Here is an 8,892-nt window from a genome sequence, read left to right as displayed (position 1 = left end):
GGGATTATAGCGTGGTCAATGCAATTAATGGAGCAGAAGTTAACAACTATGTTGCTACAAGAAAGTGATGGCAAGAATTTCAAACCATGGTCAACTATATAGTTGTGAACATTTGTTCCCAAAATTGTGGTTTGTTCCTCAGGACAATAATAGCTGGACTGAACCCACCTTTTATCTATACAAAGTGGGGAACCATTTCCCTAATGGTAATGATGAAGACAAAAAAAATAACAAAAGTTTATATTAATAGAAGCAAACCATTAACGCAAACTACCACAAACAACTTTACGTTCTAACCAGAAAAGGCACCAAAACTAAAGTCACATTTCAGCACACTATGTGAAGACAAAAGTGAGTGGGCCATCGTCTTTCTCCCTTTCATGTTTTTCAAGTACTTTACAGAAACAGGAATCTCAAACTGCTTTTCCATGAATTATTAACGGTTTTTACAGCCCTCATGTATTAAAATACCATTTGAAAGTATTGATACCTGCTTTCTAGGTTTTTTCCAAGTTCACAAACTTCTTGGACTAAAGATCCAAAATGTAAGTAGGCCCAATCCTGAGCTGTAAAACTATGACAAGGGAATAATGACAAATATTTTCCAGGCCCAAGCACTATAATACTATAGTATTGAGTACAGTGATCTAAATTAATTCAAATAGCTCAAGAGAGTAGGAAGATACATCTAAAAATGGGTGAGAAAAATGTAGAAGAATCAACTCCTTCCTCGTGTATGCCAGCATTTACAGTTCTGCAGTAAGTTCTAAGAGGCAGTATTCAAGTAGCAATGGGAAGAAAGAACTCAGGACAAGACAGGGAGATAAATTAGCATGGTGGGTTTATGTAAGAGAAACAATTACAAATGAAAATGTCTTGTAAAATTAAAAAGAGTTGTTTTTTCCCATTATTTTCTCGTTCCAATCAAAACAGACATCCATGAATAATTCTCCTCTAAGGCTTTCTTAAAACAGGTTAAACAAAAATTAACATAAACAATTAAATGTTTGAAAATGAAAAAAAAGAAAAAAAAACTTGCGTATGTTTCAGAGCAGGATCACAGGGAGATGAGCTGAATCTGGTGAAGATTAAACCAAGAGTGGCAAGCAGGAACTAGAATTAAGAACTGCATAAGAAAGGCTGTGGAGTAGTGGCCAGGAACATGGCCAGGCCTGACAGATAAGGCTGGGCCCTTTAAAGGGGCACAGAATGAGGTAAGAACGTATTTCAAATAAAGCAGCACCTTTCCTTTCTTTCACCTCAAGTATCCCATCCCCGAAAAAAAAACATTTTGATAATAATACAGAAGAGTTATGGTATTTCACTCACTTCCCATTTGCTTTAAACCCTCTCTCCGAATTCAGGAAATACGAACACTTCAAATTTCCAAGAAGAAAAATTCATCGCCAGGTATATGGATGTCCTGAGAACCAAGTGACAGATTGAAATATGTGAGGGCTGAGAAGGTGGAGACTGTCTCATTCCACAGAGCAGAAATTGTGACTGACTATGTTAAGAAGGGATAAGGCAACCCTAACAGGTAAACTAGTTCTCATAACATTAAACTTATTTACATTATTCTTAACTATACTTAGTTCAAATCACTTTCCAGCTCAATCTTCATTTTGAAAGATGCTGATCTTTCCTGCAATGTGTCTGTACCATCTTCTCTTCCTAGTATTGACTTTCATTGTGGGGATAATAGATGATTGTGGCTGCATAGGTGATGTTTTTATTTCTATATATCACTCTCTTTACATACTATATGTGAAGTAACATTTAAGGAGTTTCATTTGGAGAAGGTATGAATGATTGATCTAATATATATGGTTTAAAACTCTATTGAGATTATTTAGAAAATATCAGGTATCCATTCTCTGTAAATAATTGCTTTTCTCATATAATAAAGAAACAATAAATTTTTATTCTAGTCAAAATAATTCTCTATAATTTTTATAACCATAGATGCAGAAGAACATTAAGATAATGTGGAATATTAAATCAGTTGAACTGCATGTTCATTAATTTAAGACTAACCAGAATCATTGAGATGTTTCTGGAACATATATAGGAACAAAAAACAAAGCATTGAATATATAGTGGCAGAAGAACAGCGTCATTTTGTTAAATGTTGCTTACCTTCAGATCCACTGTTTTCTTTTATTTAGTAAAAATTCAATTTAAATACTCTTCGTCAGTGTTTTTCCTCCTGTCATTGGCTCTATTTTCAAAGCTCCATCCCATAACTAGCATGATTATTAAATTTAAAACCAAGAATTTTGCGTGTGTCAACCACTTTCTCCATTTCCTTATTTGTGGTTTATTCTGTTCCCAATGGCCATGTTGTGTTGAAGTCAGGAAGAATTTCTGGCTCATTTGATGAAAATTTTCTGAAATCATATATGATTCATAGTTGTAAAATGATGTGCATATGTTTAATAGTACTGGATATTATAGTTAAAATCATCTGGGTAAGGAATTTTTGCATGAATATCATAACACGCTAAAATACTAAAGAAAACGTAGAAGAGCTAGATATTTATTAAATATTTTTACTCTTCTAGGGTTTGAAACTTTACAAAATATGAGCAAATCACTTCTTTCTGTGAAATTCACATTCATGAGCTATTATATTCTAATCAAACTGCTCTGTCAGCTCCCATAAAGTTGGATTAAATGCTAATTGCAATCCAAACTGTTTGGAGTGGGTAAATCGGCAAATTACGTGTCCGGATGTCCTAAACCAGCATCTAATGTAAGCATAGGTTTCCTCTTAATGAAATAATAACTACCAGGTATAATGTGAAAAAATACACCTATTAAAGTAATTTTTTTGTTATAAAACAGCTATTAATTCATCGTCTGAGTAATGGCTTAAATCACCAAAAATTGAACAGTAACTAGCAATTTCTAGTGAGTTAGAGTTTCTCTCAAGCATCTTCCAATAAATCGATCTAAAATATATTCCTTTAAAATTCTCTTAAATACACTTATCATGAAATATTCCACAGCACAATAAATAACTCCAACATGTTTTCATTTGCTCAAACCAAGACATTGTCTTTCTTTCTTCTGGCCCGCTCCATAATCAGTCTTGTACCAAACATATAATTTTCCAACATTGCTGTCTGATATGAATCTTTTTTCTTTATCACTGACACTAGTTCCAGAATGACTTCAAAAACATCCTTCAAATCATTCTGCATATCATTTCATAATACATAAGTTTCCAGAGTCCCTTCCTATGTACATAGAGAGTTAAACAAACTTATTTAACACTATTCAATTATTTCTTAGACATTTTCCATACATAAAAATTTATATCTCTCATATTGTTTCTGTAAGCCCATATGTGATATCTAAGCTTCAGCTTTATTTGGTCCTCTCTTCCATCACTTAATCTATACAAACTATTAGTATATCTCTAGTAGTTAGTTGAGAAAAATCCCTATGAACCACATGGCTGAAGCTAATAACTCACTTTTTTTGTATATGTCAAGCTCTTTTCCTTTATTGACCTTATATTTATAGTAATATTGCCTGAAATATAGTTCAATTATTTTTCATCTAATTAAACTTAGCTGTCACTTCTTTGGACAATCTCCATGACCTTATTTCTAAGATAGATTCTTCAATTATTTGCATACAATCAACTCCAACGCACTGATTTATGCATTCATTTCTTTCTTTTTGCTTTTATCGTAATGCAATTTTTCTAAGAGAAAGTTCCTAATATTTTTTATTCATTCCTGATCTATACCACTATGATGGAGCCTGGTACATCATTGGAGACTTATAATTTATTACATGATTCAGTAAGTTGTAAAAATAAACTTTATACTATTCTTCGATTTAATGAATATGCATTCCATACATTGGTTAAACCATCATTAAGTATTTATGTGAGTTCTTCAATATATTACAATTCAATGACCTAGATGACATTGCCTAAATATTTTTATTTGTCAACAATAGTCTATTTCATATTCAACAGCAATGCTTTGTTGACTGAGCAATTATCTCAGTTAGGAATACATTTGACATGAAAGAAAAAAATACCAAGTTTTATTGACAGCACCCATGTAAAAATTCAGGTGCCAATCATTTGTTATCCCATCGCTGAAAATACAAAGAAATGATCATTCGTAGGGGTTTACTGGTCATGGAGTCAAATTTAATTTGTGAGCTGTTTCAATGAAATACTAAAAACCAAGAGGACCCAAAACCTCATCTCTCTCTCCCCATATCCCAACAGGAAATGGCTGGACTTCCAGGAGTGCTGACACACTCACTATCACAGGAGAGACTACCACTTTTCAGGGGGAACTGCCTGGAGCCCTCAGAACCCAGGAACAGAGGGGCAGTCTGTTACAGGATACTTCTGGTTTCTATCTATTCCTTGTCGCTGAACCTGATCCACAGCTCTTAGTACACAAGATCCTTCAGGAGAGAGCTAGTGTCCCTGGAGTCTTGACACATAGGCTTACAGGAGGATCAATCCATTATCAGAGACAGTAAAACCAGCCTACCCCAGAGATAACGAGGTGGCAAGAGGTAAGTATAATAGCCTAAGCAATATAAACCAAGTTTACATGACATCACCAGAAACCAATTCTCACGCCAACATAAGGCTAGGATACCCTCAACACAAAAGAAAAGAAAAAGAAATGTTTCTATTTCAAATCACTTAACATGATGATGTTAAAGGATTTTAAAAAGGAAATAAATAATTACATCGAAGAAATACAGGACAACAGATGTAAAGAGATAGAAGCCCTTATAGAGGAAACACAAAGATCCCTTAAAGAATTACAGGAGGCCATAAGGAGGCCATAGGAGAATGGATGAAACTAGAAAATATCATCCTGAATGAAGTAATACAAACACAAATAAACGCACATAGAATGCAGTCACTTGTAAGTGGAAATTAGCCCAAGAGCTCAGAATATCCACAAAAAAACTCATATACACTCTGAAGCTTAACAAGAAAGGACAAAGAGGGGCGGCTTCAATCCCAATTAGAAGGGGGAAGAAAATTATCATGGGAGGCACATGGAGGAAGGACCCTGTGTGGGAGAGGGGAGTTAAATAGAAAAACAGGAGAGCAGGTTCAGATGTGGGAAGAGACAGGAGAGAAGCACAGAGGACCACGAGAATGAGTATAGAAAGAAGGAACAGTGGAGGATGGTGTAACCTCTAGAATGTCCCAGATACCAGGGATGCGACAGGTTCCCTGGACCCAACACTGATGGCATTGGCCAACATACACAACAACAGTGAGATTGAACCTGCAGACACCCCCTGCAGTAGATAGACATGACCACAGGGTAAGGATGGGACCACTCACCCATCTCTTATTAAATCAGAGTTATCCGTGTCTATTGAAATGCAGGGTAAATATGGAGCAGAGGCTGAAGGAAAGGCCATTCGGAGATCTGCAGACACCAAACTGGACACTGTTGCTGATGCTGAGATGTGCTTGCAAACAGGAGTCTGGTGTGGCTGTCCTCTGAGAGGCTCTGCCAGCACCTGACTGACACAGATGCAGATATTCACAGCCAACCATTGAACTGAGCCTAGAGATCCCAATGGATGATGTAGGGGAAGGGCTGAGGGAGCTGAAGGAGACTGTAATTAAGAACAATATCCATTACCCAGACCCCTCAGGGCTCCCATGGCCCTAACCACCAACCATAGATTATACATGGTCTGGTACCCTACGTATGTAGCAGAGGACGGCCTCATCTCACACAAGTGGAAGGGGAAGAACTTGGTCCTTTGGATGCTTGATGTCCCAGAGAAGAGCGATTCTAGAGGGATGAGGAAAGAATGAATGGGGCTTACGGAGTCACCCTCTTAGAGACAAAGAGGAGGAATATGTGGAGGTGGGGTTTATGGAAAGGGGGTAATATATGAAATATAAACAAATACAATGGTTAATAATATTACAAATAAAGGAGTGGTAATTTCCATACATTATTTTACTGCACAGGTTAGCTTGGAACATTTATTGTTGCCTAGATGCATATTTCTTCCTACAGTACCTGATATCTTGTTTCTCTGAGGAGTGTAGACTTAGATCTTCCTCTTCATTCACAGAAGGCATAACACTTAACTCTTTTCTCCAAGCAAAGGTGATTGTAGATATGTCTGTAAACGGCAGGAGGCATTTGTACAATCTAATTGGGGGTCACCAAAAGAATTATTTACAAGCAAAGCTTGTAACACAAACAGTTGTGTTCAATCAACTTACCAGTATTGAAAGCATCCCAGGACTTCTGTCAAGGCAACTGCATACAATGTCAAGAGACATTAAGAGTTTCAATATATGTGACTAGAGAAAATACTTTCCATTGTTTATCATATACAATATTTCAAAAATATCATCACGGAATGAATATTAAGAGCTATAGGACAAAAAAAATAGGGAGTGAGATATCAAGGCAGAAGCATCACAGTAACACCTGGAACTCACATGGAATTCTAATATCAATCCCATGCATTCTATGCTCTATTCACATCCTATCACATGTTCATTCCCTAACACAGTCCACCAGTGATTTTCTAGTCCCTGCAGTCTGTGAGGTACAAGGGTCTGGATCAACCTTTCCCACTAGGTTATGAGGCTCCAAGAGACATCCCTGCACCAAAGCTGGTATAAGAGGCGCTTGACCGCACAGTCTCCGAAGCACCCTTTGCCCTTTCCATTCATGTTGCTCCTTCAGGAGTCACTTGTCACGACCCCTGACAGTGTGCACAAAACAGGTAGCACTCCGGACACAAAGGAAGACAGTCGACAGGGATCCTCCTCATTCAGAATGCTTGGATGATCGCCCGCTACTACAAGCAGAACTGACAAGTGAGGCATCTCCTGGCTGGGCCGTTCAGACCTCAGGACTGCCCCATTCAGACCTGGCGACTGCCCTGTGCAGACCTCGAGACTGCCCTGTGCATACCTCGTGACTGTCCCATTCAGACCTCAAGACTACCCCGTGCAGACCTCGAGACTGCTCCATTCAGACCTCGCAGCTGCCCCATTCAGACCTCAGGACTGCCCCGTGCAGACCTCGCAGCTGCCCCATTCAGACCTCTCGACTGCCCCGTGCAGACCTCGATATTGCCCCATTCAGACCTCGCAACTGCCCCGTGCAGACCTCGCGACTGCCCCGTGCCGACCTCCAGACTGCCCCATTCAGACCTCAGGACTGCCCCGTGCAGACCTCGAGACTCTCCCATTCAGACTTCACACTGCCCCATTCAGACCTCGCGACTATCCCGTGCAGACCTCGCTGCTGCCCCATGCAGACCTCGCAACTGCCCCGTGCTGACCTTGCTACTGCCCCGTGCAGAACTCGCTAATGTCTCGTTCAAACTCGAAGACAGCCCCTCTCGACCTTTGGTTGTTTCCTGAGATCAATGGTCACTCGAGATTTCCCTGCTTTGCCTTCCGGACTTGTCCACAGTTCTTGGGAGAGAGAGAAATACTCAAAGGATACAGCTCGACTGATGCTCACCAGGACTCACCCCTTCAGAGTCCCCGAGATGATTATAACCCCGAAGTGCAATAGGGGAATCAGTGGAAGGATTCCCAGCCCCCACAGACTGGAAGCCCATTCAGTGTCCCCCAAGAGGATTATAACACCGTACTCCAATGGGGGAAGCATTTGAAGGGTTCCCAGCCTCCACCCCTGAGACTGCCTTCAGGTTCCCCAACCGGATTATAACATCCTACCCCAACGCGGGAAGCACTTGAACAGCAGAGACCCGAGCGACTTTCCACATCCTGGACTACTTAGACGAACTCGGCACAAGTTCAGATGCCCAAAACCCAATGAAGACCAGAGATTCAAAAAACCTGATGCTCCTGTTACAGAAAAGCTTCAGAAACTCAAAGATCATATAAAGGCTTCAGTCAGTAAGAGGGCCCTACACCCCTGAAATGAACTGACAGAGAAGGAGAAACGGACAGTTCCACTTCCTCTGAGGGTTCCTGAGGGCATGAGTAATCCACTGACCAAGGATAGCAGATCACTGAGTAACCCACTTGCATAATATATATGTCATATGTATGTAGTATGTGTATAGTATGTATGTGTGTAATATATGTGTATAAAAGTAGTATGTATGTATGTGTGTATGTATGTATGTATGTATGTATGTATGTATGTATGTATGTACACCCATGTGCAGTGACCCATGGAGGTCAGAAGAGCGCATCAGACTCCCTAGAGTTGGGCACCATCTGATATAGTTGCTGGGAACTGAACCTGGGTCCTCTGAGAGGAATGCAAACCATCTTAACTGAGATTATTTCAGTTTCCCATCATTTGTGAAACATCTCACCGTCCATTGTGTCTTGTACTATGCAGTGTTCGTTCCTTAGTGCAATGGTGTCCCTTCAGTCAGACTGGGTTTTGACGGTCTGTTGAACATGTAAGTCTGTCATGGCAGAAGGATAGCGTGGGGGGGTGCTCTGATGCAAAGAGGGACATTGTGCTAACTGTTCAGTCACTGTCTCTGCTGGCCTGCACTCTGCAGCATGTGCCTCCTGCAAAGCCAACAGCTTTTCCTGTTGCCTGAGCTGACAGCCCTTGCAGCCTCCTCTAGGTCCTCCTCTGTACATCCACAGGGGATCATCCTGAGGGATCACGGAAGGGAAATCCCTGATAAAATTCTCCAGTGCTTACTAGAACCACAGGCTAAAGCCCAAACTCCTGGTTGGGAAATAAAACCAGCTCCCAGTCAACCACAGCCTGACATTGGGTCCCATCCATCCTGCCTGCCATTCAACCCACTAACGCTTCTATTCTGATAGGGTCGATGATCATATTGGATTAGGGGCCCAGCACACTCCAGGGTGGCCTTCATTGTAACCACTTACATCTGCAATGA

The sequence above is a fragment of the Rattus norvegicus genome (genome assembly GCF_036323735.1).
Source record: "Rattus norvegicus strain BN/NHsdMcwi chromosome 3 unlocalized genomic scaffold, GRCr8 chr3_unlocalized_3, whole genome shotgun sequence".
In the NCBI taxonomy this organism is placed as follows: Eukaryota; Metazoa; Chordata; class Mammalia; order Rodentia; family Muridae; genus Rattus; species Rattus norvegicus.
The sequence above is the reverse complement of the archived record's forward strand: the minus strand, read 5'-3'. Positions refer to the sequence as shown.